Source organism: Eulemur rufifrons, chromosome 3 (genome assembly GCF_041146395.1).
Source record: "Eulemur rufifrons isolate Redbay chromosome 3, OSU_ERuf_1, whole genome shotgun sequence".
In the NCBI taxonomy this organism is placed as follows: Eukaryota; Metazoa; Chordata; class Mammalia; order Primates; family Lemuridae; genus Eulemur; species Eulemur rufifrons.
The window spans coordinates 50266545-50277993 of NC_090985.1; positions in this window are offsets into that span (position 1 = coordinate 50266545).

Below are 11449 nucleotides of genomic sequence, written 5' to 3' on the forward strand. Positions count from 1 at the left end.
GTTTTTAAACCTTCTATGACCAAATATAAATAAATTTTTTGTTAAAGAGTGCTATGGTTTGAATGTCTTCCCGCCAAAATTCGTTTGTTGAAACTTAATCTCCATTGTGGTGGCATTAAGAGGTGGAGCCTTTGGGGAAATAATTAAGTCATGAGGGCTGGGTCCTTGTGGATGGATTAGTGCCTTATAAAAGGGTTGGAGGGAACTAGCTTAGAGCTTTTTTACTCTTCCACTCTTCCATCATGTGAGAACATAGTGTTCATCCCTCCCCAAAGGATGGGGCAACAAGTTGCCATCTTGGACATGGAGATGAAGCCATCATCACATACCAAACCTGCCTACACCTTGATCTCTCACTTACATGCATCCAGAACTGTGAGAAATAAATTTCTGCTGTTTGTAAATTCCTCAGTTTGTGATATTTTGTTATATTGGCACAAACAGACTAAGCCAAAGGGCACTTGCATAAATTACCAAATTGATTAAATGACAAAAAAAGAAAATTCAAAAATAAAATGATCAAATTTATAAATTAAAAAATCCACAAAAGTAGGCTTAATATTTCTTAAGTAACAGAATTATATGTTTGATATATGATAATTCAGAGATTTAAGTTCAAACCATGTGACATTTACATTCAGTTGTTTCTAAGAGACACATTAATGCTCTCTATTACACACATTATTGCTATATTATGAGCTTCATCAGGGCTGAGAGTTTTTTACTGTTGTGTCTGGTGAATTCTCAACATTTAGCATTGTGTCTGGCACATAGTAAATTATACATGTGTAATAAATTTTTATTTTTAACTCCAAGATTGGTGGTATTTAGTGTATATTTTCTGTAGTAAATATAGTATAAAAATATTTAGATATATCTGCAAATTAAGAGATTAAGAAAATAAATTTAATATCTTTTTAATTGCCTATGATATTTTTTCCTAGAAGTATTTGTTTTCTTAATCTAGGTTTTCAAATTCTATATTTTTGTCTACTTATTTTAAAGAGCAATGAAACATAAAGGAAATAGAATATTATTACCATAGTAAACTTTTAGTACCCCTTTTAGAACATTTGCCTCATTTCAGTCTCTACTCTTTCTAGTAAATTCAGATTCCTGGGACCCAAATCAGAACCAGCTATGTTAGACATTTTGGGAATATACTCCAGGAAAATTCATTTTGAATAGATACTACTCTTGATTGCATACACAGAGGATAGCACTTATTTTTCCTGGTGTTTTGGCAGGAAGGAGTACATTCATTTTATCTAAAATCACCACTTACAGACACAATTTTCTTTTATACTTTAACTTGAAAGCTTTGTCTGATGTTCAAAAACTTTATGTGCCTATTTTGAATTTTATGCTTCTATTAAAACGCAGTTTTGGATGACAGGTGAAGATTGCACTGTATTTCAGGCAGCCCATTAATTTTCTAAACTTAAATATAAAATATTGGGTGAATGGTAAATTGTTTTCTCTGAGGAAAGAACACATACCTTTACTAGATTTTTTTCAATGGATTTGTGTTGCAGTGAGAAAAATGCTTATGAACCACTAATTTATCTATTTTTTTCAAAACCAATAATTTCCTTTTGTCTAAACGATACAATCAAGTTTAGAAATCTATAGCCAAGATGGCTGACTAGAGGTGCCTGGATCTTACCACTTCCTCACAAACAAAAAGACCAAAACAACAAATAAAAAACTATATTTCAACTAAAGTCACTGAAGAAATAAGCTGGAGTACATTAGGGGGGTGCTGAAATTACTGGGATGCTTGGAAACCTAGGATGGAAATACAGAAAGGGGATCAAAGCACTCCGTGTCTTCTACCTTATATCCCCTGCTGGGATCAGCTCAGGGCCAGAAGGGACTTTTTCTTGTGGGGAAAAGTTAAACTAGAGGCCCCCAGCAGTCCTCATTATTTATGTACCCCTACAGTTCTTGCTATAAGAGAGACCCCATAGTCCTCACACTCCGTGAGCCTGGTTTAGAAAGCTGTCTGGAATTCATGTCACTGTATTGCTCCAGAGTAGGAGCGTACAGTGTATACTTTTCAACCTCCAAAACCCCCCAAGCTAGTATGGCACAGTGCCATCTTGAAACTACCCAGAGATAAAGTGTGTCCTGCTTTGTGGCCAGTAGCCATAACATCTCTCCATCCTTCAGACTCCACCATCATTGCACCATACTTACACAGGTAGCTTCAGTACCATGACCCTAACTGCTCCAAACCCAGGCCCACCATAATGTCCATGATCCTAGTGTCCAAGGCCATGTGTCACCTTACCCACCAAGGAACAGAGAGTCCTGCACAATAAGGAAGTGAACTCCAGGCTGGCCCCTGGTGGGCCTGCCCAAGAGCCAGCTGACCCACTGCACCCATGCATGTCTGCACTGATGGCTTGCCTGATGAGGGTCTCCTCCATATGAAATTATCCCAGAGTCAGCAGAACAACTGCATCTCTGTGTGCCCGGCCAAAGAATCAGCACAGAAGGCTCACAACCAACAAAACCACATCACCACTAATAATAATTCTTACATCCTAGACCACTGATGGACTCACAGGCATTGCTGACATGGATTACAACTGGAGAGAATGCAAAGAGATAACACTACTGCTTCCACCCAGAATCAAAGCAAATAGACCATGCCCAATCGATAATCTAGGACCTATTTACAAGAGAACATCTCTCCCTATGAAAAGCCATTCTATAAAAGTGGAAAAAGCAATTGTTCCACCAGATGCACAGATATCAACATAACGACACAAGGAACATGAAAAAGCAAGGGAACATAACTCTAAAGAAATATAATAACCCTCTAGTAACAATCCTTAAAGAAAACAAAATTACAAAATACCTGAAAAGGAATTTAAGATAATGATATTAAGAAAACTCAGTGAGATACAAAACAATACCGAAAAACAATTCAATAAAATCAGGGAAAAATTTATTATCTGAATGAGAAATTAAAAAACAAAGATAGGTATTATTAAAAAATAAATGAACAAAATCTTGGAGCTAAAGAATTCAATGAAGTAAATTAAAAAATGCAATTCAGAGCTTCAACAACAAACTAGATCAACTGAAAAAATAATTTCTGAACTTGTAGACAGGTATTTTTAACCCATTCAGTGGAAAAACATAAGAATAAAAATGAGAATAAAAAAGAATGAAAGAAGCCTACAGGGCCTATGGAACCCCATTAAGCAAACAAATATTCACATTATAGGGTTCCATGGGGAGAACAGGTAGAGAAAGGCACCAAAAACTTTAATGAAATAATAGCTGAAAACTTCCTAAATCCTGGGAAATATATAGATATTCATATCCAGGAAGCTCAAAAGTCCCAAATAGATTCAAGCCAAAAAGGATCTAAATAAGCCATATTATAATTAAACTCTCCTAAGTCAAAGACAAAGGGAGAATTGCAAAAGCAGAAGAAGAAAAGACACATATAAGGGAATCCTCATTAGGATAGCTGCAGATTTCTCAGCAGAAACTTTACAGTCCTGAAGAAAATGGGATGATATATTCAAAGTGCTGAAATAAAAATAAAAACCGTCAGCCAAGCTAAAAAGGGTGCCCAGTCAAGAAAAGCAAGGGAACTCAGAAAATCTATCTTTAATAAATGAAGGAGAAAGAAAGTTCTTCTCAGACAAGCAAAATCCAAGGGAATATATTATCACTAGACAATCCTTACATTGAATGCTTAAGAGAGTGGAACTGGAAGTGAAAGGACAATAATTATAATACTATCATGTAAACACATCAAAGTATAAAACACACTAGTAAAAATAAATTCATAATCAAAGACAGAATGCTCCAATAATGTGGTGCTATGGAAAACTTTTATTCCCCTTGGATGAAAGTGAAAAGTCAAAATGCTCAAAAACAATAACAGCAACCATTACTGGTCAGGGAACACACAATATATAAAGATGTAAATTAGGTAACAAAAATATATAATATAAGAAGTCAGGGAAGGAAAAATGCCTAAATTATTTTTATGCACCAAACATAAGTTGTTATCAGCTTAAAATAGTTTATTATAAATACAAGATTCTACATTACCCCCAAAGAAAGAAATTACAGATATACAAACAAGATATACAGCAGATATACAAACAAGAAAGAGAAACAATTCAAAACTTAGCACCACAGAAAACCACCAAACTAAAAAGGTAAAAAAGAGAGAAGGAAAGGAGAAGATCTGCCAAATGACTGAAAAACAATTAACAAAATGGCAGGAGTAAGTCCTTGACTATCAATAACTTTGAGTGTAAATAGATTAAACTATCAAATTAAAAGACAGAGTGGCTGAATAGATAAGAAAACAAGAACCAACTACATGCTACCTAAAAGAGACTTACTTCCCCAGGACACACAGAGACTGAAAGTGAAGGGATGGGAAAAAATAGCCCATGCAAACAGAAACCAAAAGAAAGCAGAAATAGCCTGTATAATATAAAATAAATGATAACATAATATAATATAATATAACTTGTATAATATAAAATAAGGTACACTTTAAGTCAGAAACTATAAAAAAAAACAAAGAATGGTATTATATAATAATAAAGGAATCAATTCAGCAAGAGGATATAACAATCATAAATATATATGCACCCAACATCAGAGCACCAAAATATATGAAGCAAACATCATTAAACCAAATGGAGAAATAGATGGAGAAAACATAGTAGAGGACTTCAACATACCACTTATAAAAATGGACAAATCTTCTAGACAGAAAATCAACAAGGAAGCATCAGACTTAGACTGCACCCTAGGCCATATAAACCTGATATTTACAGAACATTGCATCCAATAGGTGCAGCATACACATTCTTTTCAACTGCACATACTCTTCAGAAGAGATGATATGTTAGGCTACAAAACAAGTCTTCATAAATTTAAGAAGACAGAAATTATATCAAGTAGCTTCTCTGACCACAATGATGTAATACTAGAAATCAATGACAGGAGAAACTTCAAAAAATTTAAAAACACAAAGAAATTAAACATATGCTCCCGAACAACCAACGGGTAAGTGGAGAAATTAAAATGAAAATTTAAAAATTTCTTGAGACCAATGAGAATGAAAATATAACATATCAATAGCTATGATATGCAGCAAAAGTAGTTTAAGAGGAAAGTTAATAGCAACAACAACATCAAAAAAGAAGAAAGGCTTCTAATAAACAATATAATGATGTACCTCAAGAAACTAGAATAAGATCAAATTAAACCCAAAATGGGTATAAGGAAAGAAATAATAAAGATGAGAGCATAAATAACATAGAAACTAGAAAAACAATGCAAAAGAACAACAACATGAAGAATTGGTTTTTTGAAAAGATAAACAAAATTGACAAATCATGAGTGAGACTAACTAAGAAAAAAAGAAACAAGACAAGTAAAATTAGAGTTAAAAAAGGAAGGATAACAACCGGAACTAGAGAAATACAAAGATGACAAGAGATATTATTACTATTTCTATACCAACAAATTTGATAATCTGGAAGAAATGGATAAATCCATGGACGTATACAATCTACTAAGAATAACCTACAAAGAAATAGAAAATATGAGCAGACAAATCATCAGTGAGAAAATTGAATCAGTGAAAAAAATATCCCATCTGTTTGATCAGTATTTGAATAAATTCAAAGAATTTGTCTCTAAAAGAAAAGGAAAGCCAAGGGCCTGATGGCTTCTGTGGTGAATTCTACCAAACATTTAACAATGAACTAACACCCAATTTTTCTCAAATTATTCTAGAAAATTGAAGAAGAGAGAATACTTCCTCATTTGAGGAGGTCAGAATTACCCATATACTAAAACCAGAGAAGAATACAACAAAAAAAGAAACTACAGGCCAATATCCCTGATGAACATAGATGCAAAAATCTTCAAAAAAAAAATACTAGCAATATGAATTCAACAACACATTATAGCAAATCATTCACTATGATCAAGTGGAATTCATCCCAGGGATGCAATAATGGTTTATAATATGCAAAACAATAATGTGATATACCATAATAACACAAAGAATGACAAAAAACACATAATCCTTTCAATAGATGTAGAAAAAACATTTGACAAAATTTGACATCCCTCAAAAATTAGGTGTATATGGTGTGAAAGGTATCTACCTCAACAAAGGCAATATATAACAAACCCACTGGTTACCAGAAAGTAGGGAGTGTAGGACAGAGTGGAGGATGGGGAGTGATTGGTCAATGGGTATAAAGATACAATTAGAAAGGAAGAGTAAATTCTGATATTCTATTGCACAGTGGAATGCCTATAGTCAAAAAAAACAGTATTGGATATCTTAAAATAGGTAGAAGAAAGGATTTTGAATGTTCCCATCACAAAGAAATGGTAAATGTTTGAGGTGATGGGTATGCTAATTATCTTGATTTGATCATTACACAATATATACATGTATTGAAACATCTTAATGTACCCATAAATATATCATTACTATGCGTCAATTAAAAGTAAAAATATTTTTTAAAAAGGATTGGATGTAAGCAATACTATAAATGACATAAACTGGCACTTCTGGTTTATACTGTCTTTGTAACTTGTTTAAGACAAATTTAGATGTCCTCTACATTGCTTCAAATTAATCCAAATCAAATTATTGTGACATTCAACCTCTTTATTCCACTAATAGGAATACTTCCCTTTTCTCAAATTGCAATATTTGCATAATCGTTTGTACATTAACAAAGAGAGCTGGAGGGAATTAATGAGGGTTGCAAAGACAACTCTAGGATTGACGGATTTTATGAAAAGTCCATTTTAAAAAGAGAACGAAAAGACTTGGAAAAGAATGAAGAGTCTATGTTCTCTACGTAGACAAGAGAGAAGAGATGGTATAAATCTGGAACTCTCTCAGTACTGTGGCTCTTGCTTTTATACCTCCTACTGTCATCTGCAGAGTGTCTGTCCCTGAAACAGGAAGTTCTTGATGGATGATGTTGATAGTGCTGAACACACAAGTGGGTTTTTAACCTATGGTGAGTGTTCAAATAAAAAACAGATGGTAACTTCTTAGCAACTAAGTACATTCCTCAGGAGATAAAGTGGAGTGTTAAAACATTTTAACATTGCACTGGAGCAGATAATTAGGATAATTATGACTCTTCAAAGACACGAGGAAGGAAGTCTAAGCCAACTTTTTTCTTTACTTCAACTATAAAGATTATGAAATTCTAAAAGGAAATAGGGCAAAACAATCATTTTATAAAATGCAGTAATATTTACAGTGGTGATATTTGAGACTGAAAAGATAGTCTGCTTCAATGTTATATTTGAATATTGATTATATAATTAAGTAGGTAAAATCAGGTTGCCTCTACTTCACATAAAAAATGATAAAGTTGAAAAAAGAAAATGAAAAACTTTCAAGCAAGTTTAGAGACACAAAGGAATGAGTACAAAAACAAATATGCACACATACCTGAAAAAAGCAGAATTACTAAGTGATTGAATTTGATTGAATTTTGGAGTACTTTAGCCATTCCACTATGTCTTGGCTGTACAGTCAATAATAATGGCTTAAATTAATATGTAAAGCCTGTAAAAAAATTCTTTTGAAACTAGGTAGAGATACACACACATAAGTGTGTGAGTGTACACAGATAAATATTACACCCTACTCTTTCTAGTTTCTATATATTTTTCATAATCCTCAACTCTTCTCATTCAATTATTATGTATTACACCCTTAGTTCAGATCCTCTATCATTTCTTTCTATTTCTTCAAAACTGTCAATATCGGTTCTGGGCATTCATTCTCTGCCTTTCCAGGGCCACCTTCATGTACATCTACAAAATTTTTCAACAGCCTTCCTAGTCAACTCCTTCCATTCTCCACCCTCTCTCTCCTCATACGTATCGCAGAATGAGTAGAATTTTCTTTTTATGTAGATACATTCAATCACATGACATTTCTACTTAAATAATTCAACAGATTTCCTTACACCTTAATCTATAATGACCAAATAATCTGTCACCTACCACCAAGACCTCCTTTTCCCCCATTCTCACCCTCACTCACTGCATTCTAACTGCATTTGGAAAAATAGCACTATTTACTTTCCAGGAATGTCAAAATTTCCCAGTCTTGGGCTTTTTGAACCAGTTGTTATCTTTTCCTAGCAAGATCTTTGCTTGGCTTGTCCCTTCAAATTATGGTCTTTAATATATGTTTCTCTTCAGAACACCCTTCTTTAATCTGCCTTGCTACAGTAATGACTGGCTACTCTTTATCCCAAAACACTCCTAATTTTATTATTTTTCTTATACTTGTTGAGAATTTTCTTGTTAGGTTAACACACATATAGATACATTTTTGTTTTGTTTTGCTCTTCCACACTTTCCACACCACACCTACCCTCCCATTAGAATGCAAGGCCCATGAGAGCAGAAAATTTGGGGGTTGTGTTTGTTCCTTATGCTGGGAGCCTAGAACAGACCTCGACAGAGAAGAGGTAAACAAATGCAATAGAGAAGGGGCCGGCCAAGACAGTGGACTAGAAGCAGCCTGGAAACACTGTCTTATGGAGAGGACTGAAAGTGGTAAGTAGATATTCACCTTCTGATTGATTGTCTGAGAGAGAACATTGGGGATCAGCAGAGAGGTGGCAGGAGGCACCCAAAGTGAAGGAGACGGAAGTGGGGTGACCTGCTTAGTAAGATCAGAGGGACCTGGAGAAGGCACCCACATACAGGGAAGGAACAGAGGAGTGAACCCCAGGGCTTCACAGTTTCCCTGCAGACTTTGCAATCTGAGCTGTGGGAGGGCCTTGGTCCACGGGGGGCTGGCTCGGCACTGGGATGGTCCTTCTTCTTGAGTCTTGATATGGGCCTAGAGCCTATGTCCTCTGGGAGGGCCCTTAAGCCTGAGTCTCCAGGGATGAGCGTGGGTCCTGGGTCCACAGGGACTTTCCTGAAGCCTGAATTTCCAGGAGTGTTTTTGGATCCTCAATCTGCAAAGTCTGCCCTGACACTGGAGTCTACTTGGATGAGCCTGTATCCTGGGTTTGCTGGCACAGACCTAGACCCAGAGTCCACTGGAACCTGGGGCCACGGACACCAGCCTGGAGCCTGGAGCCTGGAGTAGGCCTGTTGCTGGTACTGGCATAAATTCTGGGTCTGCAGGGGCTGGTCTAAAGCCAGGGTCACAGGGACTGTTCTGCCTGTGGCTGTATGGCTTGGCCTGGACCCTGGGGCACTATGGAGCCCAGGGACACTGGAGTTGCTCTGGCCCTGGTATTTATCTTTTTAATGTATTTTTTTCTTTTTCTTTTCCTAGTTTCAATCTTATAAAGCTATGATTTACACTTCTGAGTAATAGTTCCACTACATTATGTCTTTTGTCCTATTAATAAAATATTTTCTAACATCTATGGTCATGGTATCAACTAAGACCATGGTCCTAGTAGATGTTCTAGATCCAGATATTACTTATTCAGCTAAATAATTAAGTGCCTATCTTTTCCTGGCTCCTATATTTGTAGCTGAAGGTAAGTAGTTGGGATATTGAGAATCTATAGTCTCCTCAAGTAATGGAAAAATTTTTAAATTATAATTTTATGACAGGTTTATCATGATAGAAAAAATAAGATTCAACGAGAACTGAAAAAAATGTCTTTTATACAAATGAGGAAAAAATAAGCAACAGAAAAGAACTAAGTCTTAAAAATTAATAGCCTTGTGAAGAAAGGAACAAGGAGAATATTAAACAAGAGCAACAGTAAAGCAAATTTAGGAACACTTTCAAGCAATTTTGCCATGATGGGCCTTTCTATTATCTACTGCTGTATAATAAACCACCCTACAACTTAGTGGCTCAGTTTTACACAATTTTATTTCTTCTCACAATTTTGATTTTATGGGTTCTTTTACTCAACTGTGCAGTTTCTGCTTGGCATCTTACATATCATTTTGTCAGATAGTGGCTGGTTCTACTTTCATATGAAGGGCCAATTTCACTGAAGATCCAAGAAAGTTTTTTCTTTTTTTTTTTTTACTCACATGCATGGTATTTAAGCTGAAATGGCTGGAACAGTTGAGGGCTGGCTGAGTATCTCAATCTCTCTTTCTACATCACATCTTCACATGGATTGTTTAGGCTTCACAATATGGTGGCCTCAGTGTAGTTAGACTTTTTATGCTGGAACTCAGAGATTCTGAATGTACAAAAAAGGAAACAACTACAGCATCTGAAAACTTTAGGCCTGGACCTGGGACAGAATTACTTCTTTTACAATTTGTTAAATGTACAATTTGTTACCAGTTCAGATTCTGTGTAGAATGGGACTAAGCAAAGTGAATATAAGCAGGTACAAGTTATTTGGGGGAATTCTTTGGGAACTAACTATGATACTGGGCTGCTCTGACTAGTATAAAAAGCCAAAAGAAAATTAATATCAAAGTTGAGACCATTGCCAAGTAATATTTTTTGTTACTATATTTTACATTGATATAGTCATTAATGTTTGAAGGTAACAGAGGTCAATAAAGGACACAAGTAGTATTAATGGTAAAATAATTAGAGGACCACCTAATTTGATTTAAAAATGTGTATGTTTTTGGCAGGTAATGCATATTGCTTGTTGATTCTAGAAGAATTTTTAAAGCATTTTCTGGACCTACTTTAGGTTTTGTGGCTTGATCTTTGGTTTACCAAAGAAGTACAATTTTGAGAACATGACTTATTGCCAATTTAAATACTTTTCATGTATACCCTTTCACTGTATCATAACTATGTCTCTATGACAATCTCTAGATTATCATATAATCACTGACCTTCTGACTAGATATACTGGATTTATATTGTTGTCTTTTTTTTTTTTTTGAGACAGAGTCTCACTCTGTTGCCCAGCTAGAGTGCCGTGGCATCAGCCTAGCTCACAGCAACCTCAAACTCGTGGGCTCAAGCGATCCTCCTGAGTCGCTGGGACTACAGGCGTGCACCACCATGTCAGGCTAATTTTTTCTGTGTATATTTTTAGTTGTCCATATAATTTCCTTCTATTTTTAGTAGAGTTGGGGCCTCCCTCTTGCTTAGGCTGGTCTCGAACTCCTGAGCTCCAACGATCCACCTGCCTCGGCCTCCCAGAGTGCTAGGATTACAGACATGAGCCACCGCGCCGGCCTATTCTGTTGTCTTTTCAGAACCTTTTAACAATCTTGTAAAGAACATCCATAACAACACTTTTATCCTTATGACCATTAACCACAACTCAAAGCACAATTTATCCTTTTCCTATTGCTGCTATAAAAAATCATCTCACCCTTAGTGGCTTAAAACAACACATATTTATTCTCCTATAGTTCTTGAGGTAAGAAGTCTGAAATCAGTCTTACAGGGTTAAAATCAAGGTTTCAGAAGGGCTGGTTATTTCTGTGGGCTCCA